The sequence below is a fragment of the Carlito syrichta genome, unplaced genomic scaffold, assembly GCF_000164805.1.
Source record: "Carlito syrichta isolate Samal-C Ts95f unplaced genomic scaffold, Tarsius_syrichta-2.0.1 Scaffold316442, whole genome shotgun sequence".
NCBI classification, from domain to species: domain Eukaryota; kingdom Metazoa; phylum Chordata; class Mammalia; order Primates; family Tarsiidae; genus Carlito; species Carlito syrichta.
Window position 1 is genome coordinate 538,766 of NW_007260538.1, and position 14,902 is coordinate 553,667.

Below are 14,902 nucleotides of genomic sequence, written 5' to 3' on the forward strand. Positions count from 1 at the left end.
CATGCTGTTTTCCTTGAGTATAGACAATCTTTTTTTTTTTTTTTTAGTCGAAGTCTCCCTCTGTTGCCCACCTGGCGTGCAGTAACATGCTCATGGCCACCACAGCCTCGACCTGCTGGGCTCTGGAGATCCTTCCTCCTCAGTCTCCCAAGTAGCTGGGAATACAGGTATGTGCCACTGCATCTGGCTAATGAGGTCTCACCAAGTTACCCAGGCTGGTCTCAAACTCCTGGGCTCAGGCAATCTTTTCACCTCCACCTCCCAAAGTGCTAGGGTTACAGGCATGAGCCACCATGCCTGAGTTGAGTATATACAATCTTTATCAATTAAACACTTTAAACTAAAAAGAAAGTGGGGTGCCCACAGGGAGAAGAATCGTCGTCTCTTTCTACAGTCAATCCATCATGCCAGTCCACACCTGACCCCAAGCCTGGAGACACTGATCATGGGGTCTATACATGACCTGGAGAACCCAAGCCAGTGCTCAAGGGGTTTGGAAGCCTGGCAGAAGTCCATGAAACTAGAGGTCAACCCCAGAGAACGAGAGACGCCCACCATCTCTTCAGTCAGCTTCCTGTTGGAGGACACTTTGGTTGTTCCCAGTGTTTTGTCACCACAACGAGCTAGCAAGAAATAGCACACGCCTCCATCTGCTTGTGTGCAAATACGCAGGTCCAGCCAGGATAAGTGACCTCATGCACTTTTGTATTTTTGAGTTGGAGTTCTCACCCTGTCACCCAGGCTAGAATACAGTGGCACACACACAGCCACCGCATCCTCAACCTGCTGGGCTTAGGTGATCCCTCAGCCTCAGCCTTCCAGGTAACTGGAACTACAGGCATGCGCCACCATGCCTGGTTAATTTTTTGATCTATGGTAGAGACGAGGTCTCACCAAGTTGCCCAGGTTGGTCTTGAACCCCTGGGCTCAGGCAATCCTCTCGCCTCGGCCTCCCAAAGTGCTGGGATTATAGGCATGAGCCACCGTGCCCGGCCAACCTTGTGTACTTGGAAGAGGGAATACTCGTCTTTCTTCTGGGGTCATTGGGAAGGTATCTAAGTGACTCCAAGCAGAGCTCCTTGTACCCTGCTCCTGGTGGCTCATTCGTCATCAGAGGCAGCCGTGTTCTCTGCGCCAAATCCACTGGTTTTGCTGCACCTTGGTGGTAGCTTTCAGCCCCGGTGGTCCCACAGTTTTCTGCCGTGATCACAAAGCCGAGGATGGCACTCAATCGAGTTGCAGCTGCGTGGTTCAGGTGCACAGAAGCCTGCAGGTCAGTGCTGTTGTCTCCAAGGAAGATTCCTTTCCCGTCCCTGACCTTGAGAGCTTGCAGGGTGTATGCAGAGGAATGCCAAATGCTAGGAGGAGAGCTATTGATCCGGACTGGAAGGAGAGAGGCCGGCAGAGAGTTGTAAATGCTCCTCCATGGCCAGAGACGGGACTGAGGCTGGGATTTCTGGCATGAAGATAAAAGGGCAATGAGTGAAGTTAAAGAATTGGAATATAAAATTTTAGAGTCGGAAGCCTTGGCGATATGTCAGAATCAATGGGGGGCAGCTTTTACAACACAAGCTCCCAGGCCCTGACACTGATTCACCCAAGTCAACATTCCTTGGAGGGGAGCCTTTCAATCTGCATTTTGCAACAGCCTCCGAGTAGATTTTGGGACCCCCTGACGTAGTCCAGTGCTGGAATCCACCCCTCAACATCTGTGGAGGACTAGCTTAGTGGAATTTACAACTACAGTCACTCCTGTTTGCTGAGGGCTTCCCGTGACCAGGCGGTGTGACTGCTGTTTGCTGAGGGCTTCCCGTGGACTGGCAGTGTGACTCCTGCTTGCTGAGAGCTCTCTGTGGCCAGGCAGTGTGACTTCTGCTTGCTGAGAGCTTCCAGTGGCCAGGCAGTGTGACTGCTATTTGCTGAGGGCTTCCCGTGGCCTGGCGGTGTGACTCCTGGTTGTCGAGGGTTCCCTGTGGCCAAGTGGTGTGACTGCGGCTTGCTGAGGGCTCCCTGTGGTCAGGCAGTGTGACTCCTGTTTGCTGAGGCTCCCCGTGGCCAGGCACCATCTCATCAGTCCTCTCACAACCCTACAATGCTCATGTGACTGTCATGACCATTTTGCTTATAAAATAATCAAAATTATTAGAGTCAGTAAACAAGGGAGCCATCGCTGAGAGTGAGAAAGTCAACTTCCACATCTGGGAAGAGGTCTAGCATAGATTCACACCAGCCACTGTCCGACCCCAAAGCTTCTGCTCTCTTCCATAGTTTTTTAGTTCTGTAAAATGGGGTAGCAGTCGGCTCATATCCGTATATCTATAACCCTAAAGCCCATTCTCTGAACCCATAGACTTTATACGCTTGCCCATTGGAGATAATGCCTATTGCCTTTTTTTACAATCTCTTCATGTACCAGGTCCTCCCCATCTTCAGAGAACATAATGAAATGCGAGTCTATATGTAGATACATACATGTGTGTTATGTATACGTATGTGTGTGCATGTTGTCTTGGGAGAAGCCTCAACCTGTGTTTTTCCTCTGCTCTCACACGACCATCAACACAGAAGGGTCAACAAGCAGTGGACGTCAGCTGGGTATCTGCCAATCCAACTCCCACATGACCTGGAGATGGCATTGAATCCCACAGGTTGAGAGCTCAGTCCCCAAGATGGTCTCCTACACACCCGTCATAAGTTAGGGCTCCCGGAACTTCTAACAGACCAGCTTCAGGTTGGGGTCCCCTCAACCCCCTCTTTGGGTTCGACTAATGTGTGGGAGCAGATCACAGAACTCAGGGAAACGCTTGCTCACATTTGTGGGTTTATGATAAAGGATATTGCAAAGGACACGGATGAAGAGAGGCGTGGGGTGATGTGTTGGGGGGGAAGGGGGGAGTTCCCACACTCTCCCTGGGCACCCCCTCCAGTGGCCTCCTCAGTCAGCTGTTGGAAACTCCCAGCCCGTTGCTCGTGGGCTTCAAAGGAAGCTTCATGGTGTCTGTACTCCTTCCTTCAAGGCATAGGGTGGGACCTTTTCTGGGGAGGGTCTTAAGACCCACTGTCAGAAAGGTGCAGGGGAGGAGGAGACGATTGGGCTACTGTCTTGGGGCAGGAGAAGGTGGAGAGATTTTGTGTCCTGAGGCCTGGCATATCCAAGGTGGAAGCCTGTGACCAGGGTGTTGGAAGTTAAGAGTCAGCAGCTGTGGCTGAACACCATGATGTAAACAGATATCCAACACCACCCATGTGTTATGTGTGTGTGTGTGTTAAACACACACCCCGTGTGCACACAATGGTCTCCACATGTATCCAGTGGAGATCATGTGAATCCTTGGGTCTTTCTGGACCACCTTGAGGAGGTCCCGTGGGATGGGCTTTTAGGGTGGTTTATCAGAGACCGCGTTTTTCCCAAAATCCAACCTTTCTGTCTTCCATTTAGTAAAAGGAACCCCTGAGTCTTAGCCAGGCACATGGTGGCTCAGCTGGAGATGGTCTAGCCTCTCTGACAGCCAGGGGTGGGCGTGGGACACATTTGTCTCCTGGAGCCACAGTGCAGGATGCACCTGAGTCATGTCCTTCTCAAAGGACGTGGCTCACCCTCGACAGTCATTCCTTCCCCCTTTCTCCTCGTGGACTGGAATGAGGATTCAGAGGTTGTGACGCAGCTTTGTCCCAGTGGGGAAGGGGTTACTGGCCCCTGGTGGGCAAAGGCCAGGAGTGCTGCTACGCCTCCTGTACCATTCAGGACAGCCCTCAACACAGAGTGGTATCCAGTTGCAAAATGTCAGTAGTGCCGAGGGAGACAGTTCTCCAGAAGGATATTTAGGCAGAAGGAAACTGCCGCCTTAGATGACTTGGTGAGTCATGGATGGAGCCACCCCCGGCCTCGCACTGCTCCTTTTTAAATGATGACTTGAAATAGGCATACATATCTTGGCTTTCTTGTCCCTAGAAGCTTAGAGTGTTCCCTCTCCTGAATGGAGCCTTATCAAAATGCAGGGCATCATAGATCCCCAATGGATCGTAGCCTGGAAGTCACACTGGGAGAGCAGAAGTGTCCTCTGCCATCAGGCAGCATCTGATACGAAGGCCAGATGCATCGTGTAGGGCGCTTCGTTGCAAACATGAAACGGATCCTCATGGCTGCAAGTTAAATATAATTTATTGAAAGGTCATGGGGAACTCAAGGGATCATGGGAACATTTGGATATAGACAGGGAGCAGGGTGGCTTTGGAGAATCTGCAAGGATGGTCCAAGCAGGAGCAGCTGGGTGGGGCGTGGAGTTCCTGATGGAATCGGTGAGTCTCACCTTCTCCCTCTTTCCTAGAGTCACTGGCTTGAGAGCCCATGGCCCAAGGGTGAGCATCTGGCTGGTTCACCTGGACCAGGCTGTGCATCTGTTGAACCCAGAACTCTAATCAGAGAGAGAGAGAGAGAGAGAGAGAGAGAGAGAGAGAGACCACAAAGAGTCACTGTGCACCCACCACTGGCTGTGTACCAGGGTTGATGGGAAGGCTCTGAGGCAAGAGGTCTCCGTGTGACCCTCTAACTTCTGCAGCAAAAGGGCAGTCACCTGTCTTCACCCTCCTGCCAAGCACGCACACAGTGGGGAGAGGTGATGCCCAAGGAATCTGGGTGTTCATCGACAAGGGGGTAGGATACTATCGTGGCCTTATCCGAGACTGCTGGCATGGAAATCAGGGGACGAGATTCAGTATTTAGCTCTGCCATTTCCTCGCCATGTGGTGCTGAGACAATTCCTTGGACTCTTTGGGAACTGAAGGGACTCTTGAAGGGACCAGGATCCCTAAAGATACTTGTCCTCCAGCACAGGATCCCTGAGGTCCTGGAGAATAGGTGGCACCGTGATTAACAGCTGCTGGCGGCAGATATTCCTTCTTGCCGAGATCTGTATGTCGACACCTATAGCTTGGGCTATTCATCTGTCCAATTACAATCAGAAAATTGTAATTGCATGTATTGATGACGTCTCAGTTATCTGAGGGGCAGCAAGACACATGGGGAATTATTTTGGAAAACTTCATATACTTTAAAGCATCCCAAAAGTGGGGAAGAGAGTGGATTCATAGGACACAGACTCAAATGACTTTACCCCTCTGCTTTTTAAATTTAATTTAATTTTTTGAGTTGGAGTCTCACTCTGTCACCCAGACTAGAGTGCAGTGGCCACTCCCGGCCACCACAGCCTCAACCCTCTGGGCTCCGGCAATCCTTCTGCCTCAGCCTTCCAAGTAGCTAGAACTACAGCATGTGCTAACACGCCTGGCTCGTTTTTTGATTTATTGTAGAGATGAGGTCTCACCAAGTTGCCCAGGTGGGTCTCGAACCCGCGGGCTCAGGCAGTCCACTCACCTCGGCCTCCCAAAGTGCTGGGATTACAGACTGAGCCACCGAGCCCAGCCAACTATCCTCTGCTTTTTTTAAACCACAGTTATTTTCCAGTCACTAGGGAACAACAGTGAGCTTTGCATATTCCTCAGGGCTTTTTAAAACGGGGAGGATTTAGATTTTGTTTATTTATCCAAGGAGAAAAATATAATTTGGCAAGTCTTCTCACTCACAGGTGCCTGAGCGCTGCCTCAGGGCCCCTCCAGGCTTGGTGACTGTCTTCCCCATGGTATATTGCAGGTGACAGTCATGGCTGGGAAACTGTCCCTTGGGAATGGAGAGGACCACCCTGCCCAAGAGAGTAGTGGGGTCTGCCTCATGCGGTATCTGAAGCCACTATCAGTGGACAGGGACGGTTCCTTCTCAAGGGGGAATGCCAATTTTGAAAAGGGAAATCACACTGGGGATTTTTTTTTTTTGAATTGGAGTCTCACTCTGTCACCTAGACTGGAGTGCAGTGGCATGCTCCCAGCCACCGCAGCCTCATCCTGCTGGGCTCCGGTGATCCTCCCACCTCAGCCTTCCAAGTAGCTGGAACTACAGGCGCGCGCTACCACACCCGGCTGATTTTTTGATGTATTGTAGAGATGAGGTCTCGCCAAGTTGCCCAGGCGGGTCTCGAACCTGCGGGCTCAGGCAATCCATTCACCTCAGCCTCCCAAAGGCGTGGGATTACAGGCTGAGCCACCGAGCCCGGCACACCTAGTTATTTTATTGTATTTTTTAGAGACAGAGCCTCACTCTGTCGCCCAGGCTAGAGTGTAGTGGCATGATCACCGCTCACTGCAGCCTCACACTCCTGGGCTCAAGCTATCCTTCCACCTCAGCTTCTTGAGGAGCTGGGTTCTCAAGTCTGTGCCACCACGCTTGATGAGAATGCATCTTAAATAGTGGTGGTAACACCAACCAGACCACAGAAGCTGGGGCCACAGAGGTCCTCTCAGCAGGGCCATTGTCCCATGGTGACATTACGGGGGTCCATGCAGACATTTGGCACCTGGCAAGTCTCTTGGAGGGGTGCCCAGGCTGAGTGACATTCTATCCACACGACAGGGGTGGAGCCTGAGGCGAGGGACACAGTGACTTGTGCTGGTTTCTCGGCTCTATCACAGAATTGGCCCTTAGCATCACAAAAGGCTTCAAAACCTGACAGGAAACCTGGGGGACTTCTGGCAGCCCCTCTTCCCTCTAAGCAACTGCAACCATGCCAAAGCCTGAGCCTGGAAGGCGTCTCACGTCTGCCCCTCTCAGAAGGAGCAGCGTGAATACCGGCTCAGCCTGCTGCTTCCTGACCTTAAGCTGCTTGGCACGTCCAAGGTTGCTGGGGCAGGTGCACGGAGCTGCGCCCGAGGGGAGCTCCTTCTCCAGGGCCACTCAGCCCTTTCTGGCCTGGGCACGTGCTCCGAGCACAGGAGGGGAACCAGGCATCAGGAGGGGAACCAGCCAGCACAGGGGCCTTGGGGAACATCAGGCTTTTGGGTAACATTGATGCAATCAGAGAGCAAAGCAGGAAGCGATCAGACTAACGAGCTCCCACCAGCCAAGAAGGGTGAGCAGGGAAGGCCCTGCCACCCTTCTCCAGTTGCTAATAAAAATCACAATTAGGCCTCCAGAGACGCTTAGCACTCAAGACTCCTTGAGGCCCAGTCTTCCTGGGAGCCCAGATCGTCTAGAGCCTTAGAGGGAAAAAGTGACCTAGTTTGGCGTGAATCTGGCCCCCACCTTCCCCACCAAGTTCCCATTTCCATGTGAAGGTCTGCTCTTCGGAATCCAGCCGCTTGCGATGCCGGGCAGCAGCTCGTGGATAACTGTTGTGTTAATCAGGTCAGGGCAGTGCCACCATGGGAGCATGAACCCCAACACGCCAGAAACAGCGGTCTGTTTCTGGTCAAGAAAAGTCCGGGAGCGGCCACTGCACTCCGGTCTGGGCGACAGAGTGAGACTCCAACTCAAAAAGAAAAGAAAAGAAAAGAAAAGTCTGATGAGCTGGGTGCCATGGCTCATGACTGTCATCCCAGCATTGTGGGAGGCCTAAGCGAGAGGATTGTCTGAGCTCAGGGTTTTGAGACCAGCCTGGGCAACTTGGCAAGACCTCGTCTCTATAATAAGTCAAAAAAATTAGCCGGGTGTGGTGGTGCTTGTCTGTGGTTCCAGCGACCTGGAAGGCTGAGGTGGAAGAGTCGCCTGAGCCCAGCAGGTCAAGGCTGTGGTAGATGTGACTGTGCCACTGCACCTCAGCCTGGGTGACAGAGTGAGGCTCTTACTCAAAAAGGAAAAAAAAAAAGACTGATGAAATCAGGATGCTCTCTAGGGCCTCTCTAGGGCCATGCTCTTCCTAATGGTGACTCTCGGATCCAAGTTCTATCTCGTGATGCCACATGTTAACATGTCCACGGAGAACTCAACACTGGCTCTGACCTGCCCTCAGTGGGAGTGATACCTGTCATTACCATTAATAGTCATGGCCCAGAATTAGCTGCACGCTCTCACCTGAACTGTAAGGCAGCTCGGAAAAGCATCGGCCTTGGATAGATGTCTGGGTGGGTAGCAGGTGAGTAGATGGATGAATGTTTGGATGGTGGATGGATAGATATATGAATGATGTTTGGATGTGTAGTGGGTGGATGGATGGATAGATGGATGGATATTTGAATGTGTAGTGGCTCCCAAGTACTGGGGGTCTATGGAGGAAGAAGGGAATCCCCTTCCTTTTCCTGGAAGTAGAAATAGTCAGGGATATGTCCACTTGCCAATAGACTTCGGAGATCAACTCTATTGAATATGACTGGCAGAATTCTGACTTAGGAGAAAGTGCCCCTGAAATAAGGTTAATCCGGGAAGGAAAACATGCTTCATCCATGCTGTGCCTTGCCCAGAGAGGGTTGGACCTTGGAAGTAAGCCAGCAAGGGTGCTATGGGAAGAGGTGAGAAGAGGTTTTTTTCGTCTACGTGAGGGAAGGAATTGCATCTTGCTTATTTTTATCTCCCCTGAAGTGAACAATACAGAGGTGATGAAAACTTTACACTGATCCAGTGAAAGACGCTAGTGGCACCTCCATATCCCAGGGCAACCGGATTATAGAAAGTCAGTCCTCTGGCAGCAGTTCGGGCTCCTGGTTCCAGTAAGGTAGCCAGTTTAATTTGTTAGATAGGACCTTCATACTCATGGTCTGTAAACTATTGTCCTCCACCCATCCATTCACCCATCTATCCACCATTGAAACATCCATCCACCCACCCATCCACTACACATCCAAACATCATCCATCTATCCATCAATTCATCCACCCATCCATCCACCATCGAACATCCATCCATCCACCTACCCGCTACCCACCCACACATCTATCCAGTCAGCCACCCACCTCACTACACATTCAAACATCATCCACCCATCCATCCATCCATCCATCCATCCATCCATTCATCCACCATCAAACATCTGTCTATCCTCCTGCCCGTTACCCATCCAAATATCCAAATCACTTGCAATGAAAAGATTTTTTTTTTTGAGTCAGAGTCTCACTCTGTCACCCCCACTGGAGTGCAGTCATGGCTACTGCAGCCTCGACCTGTTGGACTCAGGTGATCCTTCTGCCTCAGTCTTCCAAGTAGCTGGAACTTCAGGCATGTGCCACCACGCCCAGCTAATTTTTTGACTTACTGTAGAGACAAAGTCTCACCAAGTGGCCCAGGCTGGTCTTGAACCCATGGGCTCAGGCAATCCTCTCACTTCTGCCTCCCAAAGTGCTGGAATTACGCGTGTGAGCCACCACACCCAGCTAAAAAGATTTTTTCTAAAGCAAACAGCAAGACAGGACTTCTTCCTTCTCAAGGAGACTTCCTTCTCCCTGGAGTGAATAGAACTGTGTCCCCCAGGAAGACATGTCAAATTCCTCCCCCTCAGTACCTATGAGTGTGACCTTGCTTGGTAAGAAGTGTCTTTGCAGATGTAATCAAGGTAAGATGAGGTCACACTGGATTGGAGGATAACCAAAATCCAGTGACTGATGTCCTCATGAGAAGAAAATTTGGAACAAAGACACACAGGGAGAAGGCCATGGGATGGTGGAAGCAGAGATCAGAGTGATGTATACACAAGCCAAAGGCACCAATGTTTGCCGGGAGCCACCGGCAGCTGGAGGAACACAGAGCAGACCCTCACTCAGCACCCAGGAGGAACCTACTGCCAACACCTTGGCTTGGAACTCCTCGCCTCCAGAACTGTGAGACAGTACATTCCTGCTGTTTTAAGCCACCCAGTTTGTGGTCATTCACTGTGGCAGTCCTCGGAAACAGGCACACTTCCCAAAATACTCATAGCCTTTGTGCCCAGTAGAGACCTTGTCTCTCCTGTCTCTAACTTCTTGATAAACAGATAAGCACTTTCCCCCATCTACACACATCAGTGGGGGCCAGATGTGAGGAAGGTCTATGGTGCATGTGAGAAGAAGGCCTTTCTGGCCAGGCAGGATGCCGCTGCTCCACGGCCCACTTGCATGGGACCTGGGGCCTGTAACACCCCCCTTTGCTCCCCTCTCCACCACCTGGAGGGCTCATCTGGGTCATTTTCACTCTCTGATTGTTGGCTGTGAAACTGAGCCTGAGGCTTTGGAGGCCGCCACGTGGCATGGTCTTGCCTGAGAAGAAAGCCAAACGGGTCAATATGGAACCAAGACGAGGAGAGGAAAAGGGAGGGAAGAGACAGGAAGCTCCCGGCCAGCCATCCTGGAAATCACAGCTGCCTCCTCACCTAGGAAGCATCACATCTGTCTTTCCTACCTCCTATTCTTTTTCCTAAGCCCACTTAAGTTTTTAAAAATCACTTGCAATGAAAAGATTCTGTCTAAAGCAAACAGGAAGACAGAACTTGCTCCATTCTTCAGCACGGTGCATGGTTTCCTGGGGCTTCAGAATCTTCTTGAATGTCTAGAAAGCAAAGCTCGCAGAAATGGAGTCCCGGGGGAAGCAGAAGCCCTCAAAAGACAGGAAAGAGAGTAGGATCTCATACCCTTTCTTTCTCATCCCTCCCACTCCCATTATTACATCTTATATTCTTCATAGCTCCAGAGTGGCGCCCTGAAATTGTCCTTTCTAATGTTTGCTTTCTGTTACTAGCGAGTTGTGCGTCTTTTCTGGTAGAAAGACCATTTCAGAAGAGTAAGAAAAGTTTCAGAAGAGTAATGTCTGAGGAGCCTGGCTGGGAGGATGGCTGTCTCCACGGGGGAGCAGGCTGACTTCACCCCATTCTTGCTTGAGCATGTCTGCTGTTGCAGGGGCGAAATGAAGGGTAGCGAGGAGCTAAGGACGGCACCCAGGAAGTGCCCACTGGTGATTAACTTACAGCTCTGAGTGTTCTCTCAGGGGAACAGATAAATCATTCACATGCATGTCCAGGGTGTCCTAGCACAGGCTCGTTTGTAAAGTGGGTGTGAATCTGAGGGCAGGGCAGAGCTCTGAGAGACAGGACACATTCCTGGAAGACCTGTGCACCCCACCAGCGCAGCACCCGGACTGCCACATGGATGCCGGCTGCCCTCAGCCCGAGCACAGGTTGAGCTGCTTGACCAGGACCCTCAAGACCAGAGGCCGGTGTTATGGGCCGAACTGTTTTCCCCCAAAATGCCCACATAGAAGTCCCAACCCCTAGTACCAGCATGTGACCTTGTTTGGAAATAGAGTCTTTGCAGATGCCATTAGTTAAGAGGAGGTCAGATTTAGATGATACAATATGCCTATTGTGTTCACAAAAAGGGGAAATTTGGAGGCAGGCGCAGTGGCTCATGCTTGTAATCCCAGCAACTAGGGAGGCGGAGATGGGAGGATTACTTGAAGCCGGAGAGTTCGAGACCAGTCTGGGCAACATAGTGAGACCCCCCCTCCATCTCTAAAAATAACAAAATAAAAAATAAAGTGAGCACCTGTAGTCCCATCTACTCTGGAGGCATAGGAGGGAGGATTGCTTGAGCATAGGAGTTAGAGGCTGCAGTGAGCTATGATCGCACCCCTGCACTCCAGCCTGGGTGACAGAATGAGACCTTGTCTCTTAAAGGGGGTTGGGGACTTTGGACATAGACACACACACAGGAAGTGTCCTGTGTGAAAATGGGGGCAGAGGTTGGGTGATGCTTCTACAAGCCAAAGAGCACTGAGGATTCCCTGCAAACCACAGAAGCCAGGCGAGAGGCCAGGAACAGACGCCCTCAAAACCCACATCAAAAAGACCAGGAACAGACGCCCTCAAAACCCAGAAGGAACCAACCCTGCCTACACCTGTCCCTGTGAGACAATACATTTCAGCTGGCTGAGCTACCCCGTTTGTGGTACTTTGCTAAGGCCGGAATTCTGCAACCGGGAAGCCGCAAGGGCACCGTCCACTGGGGGCGCTGGTGAGGCTGTTTCCCGTGGGCTTTGGGGACTGGCTCCCTTGGGTGGTTGGGAATTTCCCTAAGGGCCCTACAGGTGACACAGAAGAGCCAGCAGGCAGGTATGAGAGAAGCCAGGCAGTGTCCCCGGCTTTATTCATACCCCAAAGACGCCCGTGAAAACTTCAGTCAAGATATTCGCAGCAGCTCTTTCTCAATTCTGGACATGCCGATCACAATGGCATCCTAAGTGTGTTCTTTAGACAGCGACGTTCTAAACATGCCTAGGAGACACACAAGATTCTTCTCTTTCATAAAGCAATATCCTCTTTCCTAGTTGTCTTGAAAACACACAGCTCACTTTGCCTGTATTTGTTTTCCGCACTTTCAGGTAGAGACACCAGCGGGGAGAAATAGTTCTCCATTATAAGAAGTGGTACGGGGCATATTGGCTCACTCCTGTCATGCTAGCACTTTGGGAGGTGGAGGTGAGAGAATTGCCTGAGCTCAGGGATTTGAGACCAGCCGGAGCAACACGGCGAGACCTTGGCCCTACAATAAATCAAAAAAAATTAGCCAAGTATGGTGGTATATGGATTCCAGCTACTTGGGAGGCTGAGGCGGAAGGATCACCCGAGCCCAGCAGGTCGAGGCTGTGGTGACTGTGAACGAGTTACTGCACTCCAGCCTGGCTGACAGAGTTGGTCAGCTCTGGGTCTAGAAGACACCATGAGTGGACAGGTGCCCTCAGTGGCACTCCACCTAATCAGGGCCAGGCAGGATTGGAAGCCAGCCCCAAGGTCCTACCTTTTCAGGTGTTTATAGAAATCCACATTTGCAAAGATGAAATTGCCAAAGTTTTAAACACTGGCTAAATCTTTATCTGTAAGCGGTTTTGTTGTCTTTTATAACTCTCTAAACGTTATTTTGTTTGTTGTTAATCTCCCCATCACTCCAGTTGTAGGTAAGGCCTTTGAGAGAAGGTGTGGTTTGTCATACTTAGGGATGGCTCTGTGTCCAGTGCTCACGGCTCTTTCTGGCACAGAGCAGTTGTTCAGTAGGGACTAGCTGCATAACCACGGATGACCCATCACTTGCTGCTAGTGGCATGAATATAAGGGCCGTGTGCACCTTTCCTTTATGTGGAACTGACTTGGGCTGCAGTGGATACAGAGATGTAAAGCTCAACCTTTTTAAACCCCACCCAGAGTCACTGTGTGCAGGCACATTTGAGACCCACGGGAAGGTTGGAGTATTTTCTTTGCTCCAGTCCAAAGGGAGACTGGGATATGGGGGAAGAGGGGAACCAAAACAAAACAAAACAAAACCCCCCCCCAAAACCCCCCAAAACCCCAGAATTATACTACACTTGGAATGTGTTCCTCTAGGTCAAATGGAAGGTTGTGTCACGATTAGTGGAAGAAACGCCCTGAGTTGTGGCAAACAAGTAACATGACAATGGATCTGTTCACTCCACGCTGAGTGTTCAGCAGGAGTCTTTGACCAAAATCGACATGACATCTGTGCCCCACCCTCCTTATTACTCAATCTCGCCCCGAGTGATTTTTTCTTTTTTCCAGATGATAAAAGTTCTCAAAGGGAAACATTTTGCCAATGTGGAAGAGGTGAAATTAGAAACGGCAGAAGCACTAAAAGACATCCAAATTGATGAGTTCAAAAACTGTTTTGAGCCGGGCTCTGAGGCTCAGCCTGTAACCCTGCGCCTTTGGGAGGCTGAAGTGAGTGGATGGCCTGAGCCCGCGGGTTCGAGACCCGCCTGGGCAACTTGGCGAGACCTCATCTCTACAATAAATCAAAAAATCAGCCGGGCGTGGTAGCGCATGCCTGTAATTCCGGCTACTTGGAAGGCTGAGGCGGAAGGATCGCCGGAGCCCAGCAGGTCGAGGCTGCGGTGGCCGGGAGCGGCCACTGCACTCCAGTCTGGGTGACGGAGTGAGACCCCAACTCAAAAAACAGCAACAAAAAAACAACAAAAGAAAACTGTTTTGAGCAATGGGAAAAGCATCCCGATAGGTGTATTGCGTTCAACAGAGTCCTTTGAAGGTGGTTGAAGTTTAAACGTGTCAGAATAAATACACAACTTTTTATAAACAAATGCCAGGTTTTTTGGACCCCCCATACACACGCCTGCCAAAAGTCTCACTACCATCAGTTAGCAGGCTTTCAGGAGAGCATTGCGGATGTGATTTATTTGCAAATCCTTTCGGGTCCTGAAAGAGAGATGTTTAGTACACCATGCACTTTGTCACATGTGTCAACATCCCCTTAGTGCAGAGCAGCGCTACACGACGTCAGGGTGTAATTGGATTGTGCTGGGGTTCTTAAATCTGCAATTTCATTTACCAAAAGCCACAGCGTTTGGAGGGCCATTTGCAATTGATGCCGGCTGCTTGGAGGGTGTCAGCACGTGGAAAAACAAGAGGACAGCCATAAAGCTGCTGAATGCAAACTTTATATTTACAGTCGGTACATTTATAAATATATATTACATTCTTACAATCTACAGTACATTCTACACGCGGGAGGGTCTGGGAGCGGGCCGCGGCTGCAGTGTTCAACGGAACATCACACGGGTAAGAATGGAAAGAAATGTAAGGAGGCTGCAAAGGATTATCACCGAAAAGGGGTCTAATCACCCCACCAAACAAGGTGAGTCAACTTGGGGACAGGAGTAGGTGGCTTACAGGCTGCAGGAATCCCAGCTTCAGAGCAGCTGATAGCACCACAGCTGGAGGAGGCTGACAGGGTAACTGGGTAGGATGTACACACACATTGTCTAAGGAGGATTCAATTATGTGGGGGGAGAAGAGAGAGAAAGGGAGAGGGAGAGAAAGGGAGAAAGAGAGGAGAAAGAGACAGGCAGAGAGAGGGAGGGAGGGAGAGAGAAGGGATGGAGACACACAGAATTAAAGGCAGAGAGGAAGCAGAGAGATACGTTCAGAGAGACAGAGACATACATAGAAAGAACAAAATTGAAAGAGGGATCTAAAGAGAAGAGAAAATGACATAGAGGGAAAAAGAGAGAGAGAGAGATTCAACAGCATGGTCTCTTCTGCCCCACCCCCTCTGCCTGTCGTTTTCAGGATCATGTCTAGCTGTCACTTAT